Source organism: Somniosus microcephalus, unplaced genomic scaffold (assembly GCF_052327205.1).
Source record: "Somniosus microcephalus isolate GS21.2 unplaced genomic scaffold, FLI_Smic_1.0 unresolved_chr1, whole genome shotgun sequence".
Lineage (NCBI taxonomy): Eukaryota > Metazoa > Chordata > Chondrichthyes > Squaliformes > Somniosidae > Somniosus > Somniosus microcephalus.
The window spans coordinates 74,562,520-74,580,990 of record NW_028225179.1 but is presented as its reverse complement, the minus strand read 5'-3'; positions in this window follow the sequence as shown (position 1 = coordinate 74,580,990).

The window sequence follows — 18,471 nt, the reverse complement described above, 5'->3', positions numbered from 1 at the left end:
TGAGTTGCCACCTTGGTTAATCATCTGTCGTTCTGACTTTTGGTTAACCAGTTGTCGATGTTCAAATTTCAGTTACTGAGTTGCCTCCTTGGTTTATCATTTGCTACCCTGACAACTCATTAACCAGTGTTTCAGACAATGCACAAGGCCGTTTGCCGACCCCAACTCGGTTCCCCAAGCGGGAAAGCAGCACCCGAGGACCCGGTAAGGCGGCCGAATCCATTCCCATCGGACTTCCGTCCCCAATGTGAATGCCAAGTATTCAGTTAATGAGTTGCCTCCTTGGTTAATCATTTGTCGCTCTGACTTTTGGTTAACCAGTTGTCGATGTTCAAGTTTGCAGCCTGACTACCATCTCCAGTGTGACCACACTGGATCCATGTTCTGCTGGTATTCGAGCTGGCGTTCACCTGCTCTGCCACCCTCAGCCACACAGCCTTGGTTTGCTGGGGTGGCTTCTTCCTCCCCGAGGAGGGGAAGAGCACCTCCCTGCTCTCTGTTGCTCCCTCCACCAATGCCTGGAGGGCTGCCTCGTCAAATCTGGGGGATGCCTTACTCCGATGTGTCGCCATGATTGATGATGGTAGCAGCAGCTGCCAGGGCCAATTTATCATAGCCAATCAACCTAACCTGCACATCTTTGGACTGTGGGAGGAAACCGGAGCACCCGGAGGAAACCCACGCAAACACGGCGAGAATGTGCAAACTCCACACAGACAGTCACCCGAGGCCGGATTTGAACCCGGGTCTCTGGCGCTGTGACGCAACAGTGCTAACCACTACGCCGCCGTGCTGCCATCAGAGGCGAGCTTCCCACCTTAATAGCTCTCTGGCTAGGGGTTCCCACACGTGGGGAATCAATTGGGCTGTTAAATCAAAATTGCATCAATTTCCCACATTGTGCAGAATTCGTGTGGGAAACAGGAAATGTGGGGAACACGACTCCAACCCGCCCCCGTAGCAAAATCCAGCCCTTCGTGTTTCCCACACGAATTCTGAACGATGTGGGAAACTGATGCAATTTTGATTTAATAGCCCAACTGATTCCCCACGTGTGGGAACCCCTAGCCTGAGAGCTTTTCAGGTGGGAAGCTCGCCTCCGATGACATCATCGCTGCTGCTTCATTTAAGGGCTTCCACAAGCCTTGCTCACTTCAGCAGACTGCCAAGCTTCTGGCCCTGGCAGCTGCTGCGAACATCATCAGTCATGGCGACACATCGGAGGAAGGCATCCCCCAGATTTGACGAGGCAGCCCTCCAGGCATTGGTGGAGGGAGCGAAAGAGAGCAGGGAGGTGCTCTTCCCCTCCTCGGGGAGGAAGAAGCCACCCCAGCAAACCAAGGCTGTGTGGCTGAGGGTGGCAGAGCAGGTGAACGCCACCAGCAATACCATCAGAACATGGATCCAATGTCGCAAACGCTTCCATGACCTGCGCACTGGAAAAGTGAGTATGATGTTCCCATCACCCTTAATCTGATCCCCATTGCCTTTCCTCACCAGCTCTCAGCTTTACCAATCTCTTCCTCCACATCCCACTTGACACTGACATCCATGCACCCTTTCCCACTCCCTCTCTCTCTATGATCACATTCACCTAACTAATGGACTATGCAGCCCTCACACTCCCTATCACTGTCATGCTATGAAAGCAACATACATCACATAGGGAGGGCCCTTGGTCTTGCCATCTCACTCCATCTTTCTCTCCTTCTAAGCATCTATGCCATCGATTCTCTACACTCACTCATTCATTCTCGCTCAAACTCCACTTGTCTCCCCCATTGCAGGAAAAGAGAGCTCACAACTGAGCAGAGCGAGCCAAGGCAGGGGGAGGGGCAGCCTCCTTAGCCCAGCTGACCCCATGGGAGGAGGCGGTCCTGGAGATCGTCGGCATCCAGGACGACACACAAGTGGGGGACAGAGAGACCGGTGCAGCAGAGCAAGCTGGTGACAGAAGAGTTTTCCAACTCTCTCAATTGCATTGCATGACTCGCTGACAATGACTTGGAAGCTCTAACAGATGGACCTCTGATCATCTGCAATAAGCACTGTGCAGGTAACCCTGGCCTCTCATCTCTGACACTTTCCTTTACTCCCCCACAGGATCATCGCAAGCTCCCGTCTCCAGGACGCAGGAGGAGGTTCAGCCTCAGCTACCAGACTCCTCAGAGGAAGCTGCAACCTCTGAGGGTGCAGCGTCAGCAGAACGCAACGCACCCAGCACCAGCGCAGACACTGACACCTCGGTGGGACCTTCGGGACATACAGTAGTGTTGTCACCTGGTGTATCACAGCTCACAAGTGAGCCTCAGCAGATGGTGGAGACAGGGACAGCAGTGGAGAGTCCTAGTCGGAGGGCGCAGCACTCTCCCAGCTCGGCTCAGCTGCATGTCGACCCTCTGCCTCTGGGTCCATCCACAGTATCAGCGGTGATGGCACTCCAGGAAAATATGCAGGAGTCTCTGGCAGGTTTTGTCTCCAGGGCTGCTGCGAGTGTGGAGCGAATGGAGGAGTCCGCCGCTAACACGAGCAGAGCCTTTGTGGAGTCATTGGCGCATCAACGCATTACCACGGAAAGGATGGCAACCTCCGTGGAAAGGCTGGCTACGGCCATGGAGGAGATACGCCGCGCGAGTGTTGAAAACATGGTGAGTGTTCAGACTAGACTGACATCTCTGGAGGAGCGATGCGCAGCTATTGAACTGAGGAACCAGACCTTCATGGCAGTCCCTCTGAGAAGGACTGCCAGTCCCAACACGGGTCCCCATGGCTCCCCTGATGTGCAGCAAGGTGCTCTCTCGCCACTTGCAAGCGCAGAGGGGGACCTGACCCATGAGATGGATGATGGTGGCAGAGAACAAGGAGGTGGGGGCTCCTCTCCAAGCGCTCAAACTTCCATGCCACTGACAAGTCCTCGGTCAGAGCCCCACCTGAGTCAGCACCCAAGTGAGATCGGCGTCTCAACCCCTGCACAGCCGCAGGAGCAGCAGACTGCTGCGCAGCCCTTACAGGCTTGCAACCCCAGAGGACGCCCGCCAAAGGTGTCCAGACAGGAGCAGCAAGGAAGTGAGCAAGGGGCCTCCACATCTGCTGATGCCACTGGGGTACCACTACGTAGGAGCACGCGTAAGAGAAATAAACTGCACAAATAGTCACAAGGGTAGTCACTTGGGTGGAATTTAATGTGTTATGGTTGAAAGCCATCAGCATAATGTGATTAAAACATCTGTTGGCTACTGCTGTAGTTGTGGCGTGTGTCATTTCGCGAATGGGACTTTCACTTTGAGGTCAGCATGGTGGTCACATCGCTAGAACTCAGCTGCTTCCTGGCTATTGTCAGTGCTCAGGTAAAAGGATGCGAGGCAATAGTCCCTCATGGGCGAGGCTCAGCAAATCTGGCCAATATGAGCGCGTTCCTTGCATGCCGGTCACCAATGTTCTCGCGCACTGCTGCCGCTGGTTGATGAGCCTCTGCAAGATGTTCGTCTTCGCTCTCCTCCTCCCCTCCTCCTCCTCCTCATCTGAGGAGGATATGTCAGGAGCCACTTGGTCCTCGGCCATCTGCAAGCCACGATGCTGTGCCATGTTGTGAAGCACACAGCAAACCACAACGATTCTGGAGACCCTGGCTGCTGAGTATTGCAGGGCTCCACCTGATCTATCCAGGCATCTGAAGCGCATCTTCAGCAGACCAATGGTCTGCTCGACCATGGCTCTGGTGGAAAGGTGGCTGGAGTTGTAGTTCTCCTCAGCTGTGTTGGATGGGCTCCTCAGCGGCGTCAATAGCCACGTCCTCAAGGGATAGCCCTTGTCTCCAAGTAGCCATCCGTTAAGTTGGTCTGGCGGACTGAATAGCGGAGGCACAGTAGACTGGCGCAGTATGAGGGAGTCATGGCAACTGCCAGGGTACTTGGCACAAACATGCAAAATTTCCTTCTTGTGGTTACACACCAGCAGAACGTTGAGGGAGTGGAAGCCCTTGCGGTTGACAAATATACCAGGATTGCGATGGGGAGCCTTAAGGGCCACATGTGTGCAATCAACAATGCCCTGCACCCTTGGAAAGCCTGCAAGATTCGCAAATCCAACCGCTCTCGCCATGACACTTGCTCGATCCTTGGTGAAATGGATGTGATTGAGCGCGAGGGCAGAGGGCATCGGTTACCTGCTTGATGCAGGTGTGTGCGGCCGCCTGTGAGATGCCGCTGATGTCTGCTGCTGATCCCTGGAATGAGCCTGAGGCAAAAAAGTTGAGTGCGATGGTGACTTTGACGGCCACTGATAAGGTGTGTCCAGCTGCTCCTCTGGGCTCCAGGTCTTGCTGCAGCATTGCGCAGATGTCAGCCACTATCTCTTGCGAAAGTCGGAGCCGCCTTTGGCACTGCCGCTCAGACATGTCGAGGTAGCTGACCCTGCATCTGTAGACCCTGTTTGGGGGGTATCTCCTGCGCCGACGGACTTCCATGCGCTGGCCCCTTCTGGCCTGTGCATCCTCAGGTGGGGCAGCAGCAGCTTGGCGCAACTGTTGTTGCTGCTGCTGTTGGGCGGCCTCATGTAATATCCAGAAGGGCAGGCCAAAAAAAGCTCCCATGCTTCTGGTAGATGCCTCAGTTGAGGAAGCGCTCAGTGAAGGTGGCGAGAGGGGTTTCCCAGGAGGTCACACTGGAGATGGTTGTCAGGCTGCAAACTTCCAGAGCTTTGGGAAGCCTTCTGAAAGATCCCCCAGACCTGCGAGAGCAAAGTTATGCCACCTGCAATTAAAGCCTGTTCAAATCTGCCATTTAATGGTTGAGCTGCAGCTGCTGCTCCTCAGGCCAGTTGTGCTCCCGCCAGGGTTCAGATGTGTGTTTCCCACCAGGCGTGTTTCACGTGGGAAAGCGATTAAACTTGCAACTGGATAGGAAAATGGGATTGTAGAGCCAATTGAGGGCTTCTTAAGGGCCTTAAGGGCCTATCCCGCCTCCTGGAGGCAGGACGGAGTCGGGACCAGCAGACATGAATTTAGGAAAATTGCATGGAGGCGGGTTTGCGCCCGCACGCCAGTTTTGCAATTTTTATCCCCCACACGTCTCCAATCCCGCCTCCACGGCCCTAGCAAAATCCAGCCCGAAATGTGGGGAACACAACCCCAACCCGCCCCCCGTAGCAAAATCCAGCCCAGAGTCTCTCTCCTCACTGGGAGATTTATTACAGAGTCAGACTCATCACTGGGTAATGTATTACAGAGTTCGACTGCTCACTGTGAGATTTGTACAGAGTCCGACTCCTCACTTGGAGATTTATTCCAGTGTCCGACTCCTCACTGGGAGATTTATCGCAGAGTGCGACTCCTCACTGGGAGATTTATTGCAATGTCTGACTCCTCACTGGGAGATTTATCGCAGAGTGCGACTCCTCACTGGGAGATTTATTCCAGTGTCTGACTCCTCAATGTGAGATTTATTTCAGAGTCCGACTCATCACTCGGAGATTTATTACAGTGTCCAACTCCTTACTGGGAGATTTATTACAGAGTCCGTCTCCTCACTGGGGAATTATTACAGTGTCCAAATCCTCAATGGGAGATTTATTACAGTGTCCGACTGCTTACTGGGAGATGTATTCCAGAGTCTGTCTCCTCACTGGGGGATTATTACAGAGTCTGACTCATCACTGGGAGATTTATTAGTGTCCAACTCCTCACTGGGTGGTTTATTACAAAGTCCAACTCCTCACTGGGAAATTTATTACTAAGTTGGTCTACTCACTGGGAGTTCTGTTACACAGTTCGACTATTCACTGGCAGATTTATGATACTGGAAAGTGTGAGGTTATGCACTTTGGCAGGAAAAATCGTAGAGCAAGTTATTATCTTAATGGCAAGAAACTTGAAAGTACTGAAGTACAAAGGGATCTGGGGGTCCTGGTGCACGAAACTCAAAAGGTTAGTATGCAGGTGCAGCAAGTGATTAAGAAGGCCAATGGAATGTTGGCTTTCATTGCTAGGGGGATAGAATATAAAAATAGGGAGGTATTGCTTCAGTTGTACAAGGTATTGGTGAGACCGCACCTGGAATACTGCATACAGTTTTGGTGTCCATACTTAAGAAAAGACATACTTGCTCTCGAGTCAGTGCAAAGAAGGTTCACTCGGTTAATCCCGGGGATGAGGGGATGGACATATGAGGAGAGGCATAGTGGCATAGTCGTTAGCACTGTGCCTCACAGCGCCAGGGACCCGAGTTCGAATCTGGCCTCGGGTGACTGTCTGTGTGGAGTTTGCATATTCTCTCCGTGTTTGCGTGGGTTTCCTCCGGGTGCTCCGGTTTCCTCCCACAGTCCAAAGATGTGCGGGTTAGGATGATTGGCTATGATAAATTGACCCTTAGTGTTAGGGGGATTAAATACGTGGGGTTACGGGGCTAGGGTGGGATATGTGTTGGTGTAGGGGTTACGGGGATTGGGTGGGATATGTGTCGGTGCAGGCTCGATGGGCTGAAATGGCCTCTATCTGCACTGTGGGGTTTCTGTGATTCTGTGATTCAGGATGAATAGATTGGGACTCTACTCATTGGAGTTCAGATGAATGAGAGGCGATCTTATTGAAACATATAAGATTGTGAAGGGGTTGGATCGGGTGGATGCGGGGAGGATGTTCCCGATGATGGGTGAAACTAGAACTAGGGGGCATAGTCTTAGAATAAGGGGCTGCTCTTTCAAAACTGAGATGAGGAGGAACTACTTCACTCAGAGGGTGGTAGGTCCATGGAATATGCTGCCCCAAAAAGCTGTAGAAGCTACATCATTACATAAATTTAAAACAGAAATAGACAGCTTCCCAGAAGTAAAGTGAATTAAGGGTTACGGGGAGCGGGCAGGAATTTGGACATGAGTCTAGGTTCGGATCGGTCATGGCCCTGTGGGTAGCGGAGCGGGCCCAGGGGCCGTGTAGCCTGATCCTGCTCCTAGTTTGTGTGTCTAATTCTGTTAGATTCAGGAAATGGTTCTGTGATAGTAGATTGGCGGTTAGGATCAGATCAGCCATGATCTTATTGAATGGCGGAGCAGGCTCGAGGGGCCGATTGGCCTACTCCTGCTCCTATTTCTTATGTTCTTATGTTCTTAAATTCTGCGGTTTATATTTTCTAGGGTCTCTCTGGTGTAGCGGGGACTTCTGCCATACAAGCGCCCTAGAGTATATCTTTAATTGGTGGTTTTGAATTAATTTAAATTAATTAAAGGGTAAGTCATGTCAGGACAGCCCAGTCCCTTGTTATTCTCCACCTGCGCTATGTGGGAATTCAGGGATGCTGCAGGTGTCCCTGATGACCATGGGTGCCGGAAATGTATCCAGCTGCAGCTACCAGCAGACCGCATTGAGGCACTGGAGCTGCGGTTGGATGAGCTTTGGAGCATTCGCGATACTGAGAGGGTCATGGATAGCATGTTTAGTGAGTTGGTCACACTGCAGGTAAGGGCTGCAGAGGCAGAAGGGAAATGGGTGACCATCAGGCGGAGCAGTAGAAGCAGCCAGGTAGTGCAGGGGACCCCTGTGGCCATCCCCATCTCAAACAAGTATACCGATTTGGATACTGTTGAGGGGGATGACTTACCAGGGGAAGGCAGCAGCAGCCAACTTCCTGGCACCAGGGGTGCTTCTGCTGCTCAGGAAGGGAGGAAAAAGAGTGGGAGAGCAATAGTGGTAGGGGATTCTATCATAAGGGGAACAGATAGACATTTCTGTGGCCGTAGACGTGACTCCAGAATGGTTTGTTGCCTCCCTGGTTCCAGGGTCAAGGATGTCACTGAATGGCTGCAGGGCATTCTGAAGGGGGAGGGCGAACAGTCAGGTCGTGGTTCACATTGGGACCAACGACATGGGTAGAAAGAGGGATGAGGTCCTGCAGCAAGAATTTAGGGAGCTAGGTAGCAGATTAAAGAGCAGGACCTCAAAGGTTGTAATCTCTGGATTACTCCCGGTGCCATGTGCTAGTGAGTATAGGAATAGGAGGATAGAGCAGATGAATGCGTGGCTAAAGAGTTGGTGCAGGAGGGAGGGCTTTAGTTTCCTGGATCACTGGGTCTGCTTCTGGGGAAGGTGGGACTTGTACAAGTCAGACGGGTTGCACCTGAACCAGAACAGGACAAATATCCTTGCGGGGAGGTTTGCTAGCACTGTTGGGGGGGGTTTAAACTAACTTGGCAGGTGGATGGGATGCAGAGTGGAGCTATAATAGGGGGTGATGTACAGCCAAATATAGAGGAAAAAACAAGTCAGCTTGGAAGGCAGAGCAAATATGTAACGGCACACGGGAGTAGGGCAAGGCTGGATGGCATTTATTTTAATGCAAGGAGTCTTACGAATAAGGTGGATGAACTGAAGGTGTTGATGAACACATGGGAGTATGATATTGTTGCTATCACGGAGACATAGTTGAGGGAGGGCAAGACTGGCAGCTCAATATTCCAGGGTGTGGAATCTTCAGGCGAGACAGGGGGGGGGGGGGTGGGGGTGCTGTGGTGGAAAGGGTGGACAGCTTTAAGTTCCTCGGAGTCCACATCACGGAAGACCTCTCCTGGTCCCTCAATACCTCCTCTCTGGTAAAGAAGGCCCAGCAGCGCCTATATTTCCTAAGGAGGCTGAAGGGATGTAACCTGTCACCCCTGATCCTCTCTAACTTTTACCGCTGCACAATAGAGAGCATCCTGACGAATTGTATCACAGTATGGTATGGCAGCTGCAGCTACTATGACCGGAAAGCCCTGCAGCGGGTAGTCAAAACTGCCCAACGCATTACCGGCACCCGGCTACCGACCATAGAGCACATATACCAGAAACGCTGTTTACGGAGGTCACGGACCATCATCAAAGACCCTACCCACCCCAGCCACAGTTTGTTCGCCCCCCCCGCCATCTGGGAGACGCTACAGATGCATTCGCACCCGGACGACCAGATTTAGGAACAGCTTCTTTCCCAGGGCTGTCATCCTACTGAACTCCACAAATAAACTCTAAAGCCTGCACATCTGCCAATTCACTTTATTATGTTTATGTTAATGTATTACATGTCAAATGAATGTTGAATGTTTAAATTTCTTAATCTAAATGTACACTCTCGGGAGCCGCAAGCCTACATTTCATTGTACTGCACTTGTGCACTAACAATGACAATAAAGTCGATTATTATTATTATTATTAAAGGGGAGGGGGTGTTGCAATATTAATTAAGGAGTCAGTTACTGCTGTAAGGAGGGATGATATATTAACAGGTTCCTCTAATGAGGCCATATGGGTAGAACTTAAAAACAAAAAGGGGGCAAGCACTTTGCTGGGAGTGTACTATAGGCCCCCAAACAGTCAGGGGGAGATAGAGGAACAGATATGTAGGCAAATCTCAGAGAAATGTGCAAATAATAGGGTAATAATAGTGGGGGATTTCAACTTCCCCAATATTAACTGGGATAGTCAGAGTGTCAAAGGCTTAGAGGGTGCAGAATTCTTAAAGTGCATCCAGGAGAGCTTTTTGAGTCAGCATGTAGAAAGTCCTACAAGAGAGGGGGCGGTACTGGACCTAATTCTAGGGAATGTGGCCGGGCAAGTGGTAGAAGTGTTAGTAGGTGAGCACTTTGGTGACAGTGACCATAATTCGGTGAGATTTAAGGTAGTCATGGAAAAGGACAGAAATGGACTGGAAATAAAGGTTCTAAATTGGGGGAAGGGCGATTTTAAAATGATAAGGCAGGATCTGGCCAAAGTGGACTGGGATCAGCTACTTGTAGGAAAATCCACATCGGAGCAATGGGAGTCTTTCAGAAAGAAAATTGAGAGAGTACAATGGCAACATGTTCCTGTAAAGGTCAAGGGAGGCACCAACAAGCCCAGGGAACCTTGGATGTCAAGGGATATACGAGAATGGATTAGGAAAAAAGGGGGGCTTTTAGCAGATACAAAGGACTAAAGACAGAGGAAGCCCTAGAGGAGTATAAAAAGTGCAGGGAGATATACTTAAAAAAGAAATTAGGTGAGCGAGGAGGGGCCATGAAATAACACTGGCGAGCAAAATAAAGGAAAATCCTATGGTTTTTTATAAGTATATTAAGGGCAAGAGGATAACTAGGGAAAGAGTAGGGCCCATTAGGGACCAAAGTGGCAATCTGTGTGTAGAGCCAGATGATGTAGGCGGGGTTTTAAATGAATTTTTTGCATCTCTGTTCACTATGGAGAAGGACGATGTAGACATAGAAATCGGGCAGGGGGACTGTGATATACTTGAACATATTAGCATCAAGAGGGAGGAGTTACTAGCGGTTTTAGCAGGCTTAAAAGTGGATAAATCCCCAGGCCCGGACGAGATGTATCCCAGGCTGCTGTGTGAGGCAAAGGAGGAGATTGCAAGGGCTCTGGCACAAATTTTCAAAACCTCTCTGGCCACAGGGGATGTGCCAGAGGACTGGAGAACAGCTAACGTAGTACCATTATTCAAGAAGGGTAGTAGGGATAAACCAGGGAATTACAGGCCAGTGAGCCTAACTTCAGTGGTAGGGAAATTATTGGAAAAAATTCAGAGGGACATAATTAGACTCCACTTGGAGAGGCAAGGATTAATCAGGGATAGTCAGCATGGCTTTGTCAAGGGAAGATCATGTCTGACTAATTTGATTGAATTTTTCGAGGGGGTGACTAGGTGTGTGGATGAGGGTAGGGCAGTGGATGTGGTATATCTGGATTTCAGTAAGACTTTCGATAAGGTCCCGCATAGGAGACTGGTCAAGAAGGTAAGAGCCCATGGGATCCAGGGTGCCTTGGCACATTGCATCCAAAACTGGCTTAGTGGCAGAAGGCAGAGGGTGATGGTCGAAGGTTGTTTTTGTGACTGGAAGCCTGTGTCCAGTGGGGTACCGCAGGGATCGGTGCTGGGTCCCTTGCTGTTTGTGGTCTACATTAATGATTTGGATGTGAATGTAAAAGGTATGATCAGTACTTTCGCAGATGACACAAAAATTGGTGGGGTGGTAAATAGCGAGGAAGGTAGCCTCAGTCTACAGGACGACATAGATGGGTTGGTCAGATGGGCAGAACAGTGGCAAATGGAATTTACCCTGAAAAGTGTGAGGTGATGCATTTTGGAGGGACTAACAAGGCAAGGGAATACACAATGAATGGTAAGACCCTAGGAAAGACAGAGGATCAGAGGGACCTTGGTGTGCATGTACATAGATCCCTGAAGGCAGCAGAACAGGTGGATAAGGTGGTTAAAAAGGCATATGGGATACTTGCCTTCATTGGCCGAGGCATAGAATATAAGAGCAGGGAGGTTATGATGGAGCTGTACAAAACGCTGGTTAGGCCACAGCTGGAATATTGTGTGCAGTTCTGGTCGCCACACTATAGGAAGGATGTGATTGCTTTGGAGAGGGTGCAGAGGAGATTCACCAGGATGTTACCTGGGCTGGAGCGCTTCAGCTATGAAGAGAGACTGGACAGGCTGGGGTTGTTTTCCTTGGAGCAGAGAAGGCTGAGGGGGGACCTGATTGAGGTGAACAAAATTATGAGAGGCATAGATAGGGTAGATAGAAAGGAACTTTTTGCCTTAGTAGAGGGGTCAATAACAAGGGGGCATAGATTCAAGGTAAGTGGCAGGAGGTTTAGAGGGGATTTGAGGAGGAACTTTTTCACCCAGAGGGTGGTTGGAGTCTGGAACTCACTGCCTGAAAGGGTGGTAGAGGCAGGAACCCTCACAACATTCAGGAAGCATTTGGCTGAGCACTTGAAATGTCATAGCATACAAGGCTACAGACCAAATGCTGGAAAATGGGATTAGAATAGACAGGGCCTGATGGCCGGCGCGGATGCGATGGGTCGAAGGGCCTCTTTCTGTGCTGTATAACTCTATGACTCTATGACTCGCTGGGAAATTTATTACTGAGTCTGGCTCCTCACTGAGAGATTTACAGAGTCAGTCTCGTCACTGGGAAATGTATTACAGAGTTTGACTGCTCACTGTGAGATTTAATACAGAGTCAGTCTCGTCACTGGGAGATTTATTGCAGAGTGCGACCCCTCACTGGGAAATTTATTCCTGTGTCCGACTCCTCAATGTGAGATTTATTCCAGAGTCTGACTCATCACTGCGAGATTTATTACAAAGTCCGATTCCTCACTCGGAGATTTATTACAGAGTCTGATTCCTCACTGGAAGATTTATTACAGAGTCCGACTGCTCACTGGGAGTTTTATTACAAAGTCTCTCTCCTCACTGGGAGACTCTTCACTTGGAAATGTATTACAGAGATCGACTGCTCACTGTGAGATGTATACAGAGTCTGACTCCTCACTTAGAGATTTATTCCAGTGTCCGAATCCTCAATGTGAGATTTAATTCAGAGTCCGACTCATCACTGGGTGATTTATTACAGTGTCGAACTCCTTACTGGGAGATTTATTACAGAGTCCAACTCCTCACTGGGAGGTTTATTACATAGTTTAGCTCCTCACTGGGAGATTTATTACAGAGTCCCTCTCCTCACAAGGGCATTATTATGGAGTCCGAATCCTCACTGGGAGATTTATTACAGTGTCCGACTTCTTACTGTGAGATGTCCATTGTCCGTCTCCTCACTGGGGGATTATTAGAGTCTGACTCATCACTGGGAGATTTATTACAGATTCCGTCTCCTCACTGGGAGATTATTACAGAGTCTGACTCCTCACTGGCAGATTTATTACAGAGACCGACTCCTTACTGCGAGATTTATTACAGAGTCCGTCTCCTCACTGGGGGATTATTACAGAGTCCGACTCCTCACTGGGAGGTTTATTACAGAGTCCAACTCCTCGCTGAGAAATTTATTACAAAGTCCGTCTCCTCACTGGGAGTTCGACTATTCTCTGGCAGATTTATTACTGAGTCAGACTCCTCACTGGGAGATTTATTACAGTGTCAGTCTCGTCACTGGGAAATGTATTACAGAGTTTGATTGCTCACTGTGAGATTTATACAGAATCCGACTCCTCACTTGGTGATTTATGCCAGTGTCTGATTCCTCAATGTGAGATTTAATTCAGAGTCCGACTCATCACTGGGAGATTTATTACAGAGTCCAACTCCTCACTGGAACATTTTTACAAAGTCCGACTCCTCACTCGGAGATTTATTACAGAGTCTGATTCCGCACTGGGAGAGTTAGTACAAAGTCTGTCTCCTAACTGGGAGATTTATTACAGAGTCAGACTCTTCACTGGGAATTTTGGTACAGTGTCCGCCTCCTCAATGTGAGATTTATTTCAGAGTCCAACTCATCAGTGGGAGATTTAGTACAGAATTCTACTCCTCACTGGGAGGTTTATTACAGAGTCCGACTCCTCACTGCAAGATTTATTGCAGAGTCCGATTCCTCACTGGGAGTTTTATTACAGAGTCCGACTCCTCACTGGGTGATTTATTACAGAGTCCGATTCCTCACTGGGAGATTTATTACAGAGTCAGACTCGTCACTGGGACATGTATTACAGAGTTCGACTGCTCACTGGGAGATTTATTCCAGTGTCCGACTCCTCAATGTGAGATTTATTTCATCAGTGGGAGATTTATTACAGAATCCTTCTCCTCACTGGGAGGTTTATTGCAGAGTCCAACTCCTCACTGGGTGATTTATTATAGATTCCGACAAATCACTTGAAGATTTATTCCAGAGTGCGACTCCTCACTGAGAGTTTTATTACAGAGTCCATCTCCTCACTTGAAGATTTATTCCAGAGTCCGTCTCCTCACTTGAAGATTTATTACAGAGTCCGACTCCTCACTGGGCGATTTAGTACAGTGTCCGACTCCGTACTGGGAGATTTATTACAGTGTCCGACTCCTCACTGGGAGATTTATTACAGTGTCCGACTCCGTACTGGGAGATTTATTACAGTGTCTGACTCCTCACTGGGAGATTTATTACAGTGTCCGACTCCGTACTGGGAGATTTATTACAGTGTCTGACTCCTCACTGGGAGATTTATTACAGTGTCCGACTCCTCACTGGGAGATTTATTACAGAGTCCGACTCCTCACTGGGCGATTTAGTACAGTGTCCGACTCCGTACTGGGAGATTTATTACAGTGTCCGACTCCGTACTGGGAGATTTATTACAGTGTCCGACTCCTCACTGGGAGATTTATTACAGTGTCCGACTCCTCACTGGGAGATTTATTACAGTGTCTGACTCCTCACTGGGAGGCTTTTTACAGAGGCCTACTCCTCACTGGGAGATTTATTACAGAGTCAGACTCCTTACTGGGAGATTTATTACAGAGTCTGTCCCCTCACTGGGGGCTTATTACAGAGTTCAACTCCTCACTGAGATTTGTTGCAGTGTCCGACTCCTTACTGGGAGGGTTACCCGATGCCTCAAAGGGAGATTTATTACATAGTAAGACTCCTCTCTGGGAGGGTTATTACAGAGTCCTACTCCTCACTGGGAGATTTATTACACAGTCTGACTCCAGACTGGGAAATTTCTTACAGAGTCTGAATCCAAACTGCAAGGTTTATTACAGAGTCTGACTCCTCACTGGGAGATTTATTACAGAGTCTGACTCCAAACTCGGAGGTTTATTACAGAGTCCTGCTCCTCACTGGTTGGTTTATTAGCGATTCCGACTCCTCACTGGGTGGTTTATTGCAGATTCATAGAATTCTCTGGCAAATTTATTCCAATGTCCGACTCATCACTGGGCGATTCTCTCGCACATCCTCCATATTAATATGTCCTTCATTTCTCACTCTCCGTCTCTCTCTCCTTGTCTTTCTCAGTCTCTCCCCTTCAATCTCTGTCTCTGATTCCTTCTCTCTATCTCTCACTCTGTCTGTCTCTCTCACTATGTTTCACTGTGCTTCTCTCTCTCTCTTTCCTCCCCTCTCCAAATCTCTGTCTCTCTCTCCCAATCTCTCTCTCTCTCGGTCGCTCTCCCTCTCCTTCTGGTACTGTATAGTCTGTGTGTGTCTCAGTGCCAGCTCCTGTACATGTACAGTACACAGCGAATAAAAGACAACGATTCACTCCCATCTGATGCTGTACAGCCCGTGTGCTTCTTCGTGTCAGCTCCTGTACATGTACAGTACACACAGCGGGTAAAAGACAATGGCCCAGTAATTCGGGTCGGGGGCTTGCCGCGCGTGCAAGCCCCGGATCTGCACTTACCCGATGCGCTGACATTTCACCTCCAGGGACGCCTGGAATTCCTGTTTGAAAGAGAAGAATCCCGGGCAGCGTCTGACGTCACGCCGCCCAGGAGTGCAGCCAGCGCGAAGCCTGGAGCGCGCTGTGCAAGTGAGACACGCCCCTTAAGGTCTCATTGTATAGGACACGCCCCCAATCTCTCCAAGCAGCTGCAGAGGACTTTGTAGTTACACAGCTGCAGGGAAAGTAAGTTATCTGCTATTTTATGAATGTTTTGTGAACTTTTATAAAATTTTAAAAACGTTTACATTATTTTGAAGAATCTGAAGTAGTTTTAAACAGAATTAAAGCAATTTAAAGACATTTAAAAGCCCTAAAAGAATTTTTTTTATTCCATTTATTTATTTAGCAATGTCGTCGTCATACGTGTCTTCACACTGTTCCCTTTGGGGAACTGTATGAAGTGGTGGAAGGATTTATGGCCGTGATTAACGCTCATTCCGTGACCGTAACCATCTTTGAACCAGCCATTAGGGTGGTTAGTCCTATGGCGGGAGGGTTTTACGGGCTCCCACAAGCTATACAAGGAGGGGGGGCCACCCACACCCATGGACGCAAATATCCCGCTGGATGTCAACACAGAATTTAGAGCCGGAGCTCCGACTCCACTTGCCGGGACTGTGTGGAGCAGGGTTCGAAACCCTACCCCGTCTGGCCCAGCGGCGGGGATCCTACCGCTACGCCAAAGGCCCAATCCGATTAGCAACGTGAAATGGCTGGAATGAGCACAATTCACGGCATTAAAAGAACTCACAATTGAACTGATGATGACCTCAGCAATCTCCTCAACGAGGTGGAGGCGCAGCGCCTGCTCATCATTGGTAATGAGAAGTCAAAGGCGCCACAAAAAGGACAGATGATCGCTTGGTCTTTCAAGTGGCAGCATAGGGCTCCAGTCACGGGGAGGGAAAAGGCGCAGGAAACGTATGGGTGTCACCTTTTGCGCAGAGTGGGCATTTTGCGTAGCGGTAAGCATCCCCGCCGCTGGGCCAGAAGGAGTAGGGTTTCGAACACCACTCCAGACAGTCCCAGCAAGTGGAGTCGGAGCTCCAACTATAAATTCTGGGTGGACATCCAGCGGGATACTTGCGTCCGCGGGTGTGGGTGGCCCCCCCCCCTCAGATGGGTTGTGGGAGCCCGTAAAACCCTCACGCCATAGGACTAACCACCCTAATGGCTGGTATGAAGATGGTTATGGTCACAGAAGGAGTGTTAACGTGGCCAGAAATCCTTCCACCACTTCATACAGTTCCCGAAAGGGAACAGTGTGAGGATACGTACGACGATGACCTCTTGCGCAATGCACCTCCTTGGACCCTCAGTCGCAGATGCGAGGGGGCAAATCGTGCAATTGTTAAATTTTTCATTTTATTGACATGTAAAATGTTGGCCCAGTAATTCCCTTCCAAATGCGCGAGTACGGTTGGGGTACTTACGCGTCTGGCCGGAGGAAATGCCGGTTTTCAGCATGCACAGCGCATGCGGGGAAAACCGGCATTTACTGTCCTCTGAACGAAGGGGTTCAGAGGCAGAACACGTGCGACTGTACAGGCAGCGCGTGCGCAGTAAAATTCGCCGCTTTCATTCATGCTTTCAGTGAGGTCAAGTCCTTACAACTTACACATGAAAAAAGCATGAGTACTGTTGCTCCAGAGGCTGCGGAGGAAGATATTTCTTATCGTGGAGCTTCTGAAATGCAATATTTTTGTTTGGGAAAGGGAGGAAAGTTATTTTAAGAAATGCTGAGGTAAGTTTTAAAGTTTATTTTTGTTTTTTAAAACGGGTTTTCAGTACTGTAGGTAGAAGGATCAATTGTGGCTATGTGAATTGGATTTGCTGTGTTTATTAAATGTAAAAATGACTCCAACATTTTTAAGAAAGAAACTTTTTATTAGTAATATATTCTTTTAAGTAATTATGTATGTATGTCTGTATATATTCCTTTGCGTGTATGTATATATTCCTTTACTTATGTGTATGAATGTATGTATTTAATTATGACTTTCAGAGAAAGTAACTTATTGGATAATCATAATTAAAATTATACATTCATACACATAAGTAAAGGAATATACAACATACATACATATACGTAAAGGAATATATGCGGACATATATACATAATTACTTATTACTGATGAAAAGTTTCTTTCTTAAAAGTGTTGGAAATGTTACATTACTCATTTTAGAACACCCATTTTCACATTCAATTCACACAGCCACAATTGCTCCTTCTACTTACCGTACTGAAAACCCGTTTAAAAAAAAAATTTAAACTTTAAAACTTACCTCAGCATTTCTTAAAATAACTTTCCTCCCTTTCCCAAACAAAAATATTGCCTTTCAGAAGCTGCACGATAAAATATATCTTCCTCCGCAGCCTTGGATCAACTTTACACATGCTTTTTTCAAGTGTAACTTGTAAGGACTTACCCTCACTGAATCCATGAAAGAAATCGACGAAGTTCACTGCGCACGCGCTGCCTGTGCAGTCGCACACGCTGTGCCTCTGAACCCCTTCGTTCAGAGGACTGGAAATGCCGGTTTTCTCCGCATGCGCTGTGCATGCTGAACGCCGGCATTTCCTTCGGCCAGACATGTGAGTACCCTGACCGTACTCACGCATTCAGAGAGGAATTATTGGCCAATGATTCACTCCTGTCTGAAGCTGTACGGCCCGTGTGTTTTTCCGTTTCAGCTCCTGTACATGTACAGCACACACTGCGGGTAAAATAGATTGATTTACTCCTGCCTGGTACTGTACAGCCCGTGTGGGTGGCAGTATCATCTCCTGCATATGCTGTAAACAGCGGATAAAAATCGGGAGTGAGCGAGGATGAGAGACAGGCGTGTCAGGGCAGGGGAGGGATTGATAGAGAAGTGAAGCAGACCAGTTGAGAGAGTGAGTGTGAGAGACAGAGGTGTGGCAGACAAGGCAAGAGAGTGAGTGTTTGAGAGAGGGAGTGAGGCTGGCCAGGCGAGAGAGTGAGTGTGATAGAGAGAGGTGAGGCAGACAAGGCAAGAGAGTGAGTGTGATAGAGAGTGCTGAGGCTGGCCAGGCGAGAGAGTGAGTGTGATAGAGAGAGGTGAGGCAGACAAGGCAAGAGAGTGAGTGTGAGAGAGAGAGGTGAGGCTGGCCAGGTGAGAGAGTGAGTGTGAGAGAGAGAGGTGAGGCAGGCCAGGCAAGAGAGTGAGTGTGATAGAGAGAGGTGAGGCAGACAAGGCGAGAGAGTGAGTGTGATAGAGAGAGCTGAGGCAGACAA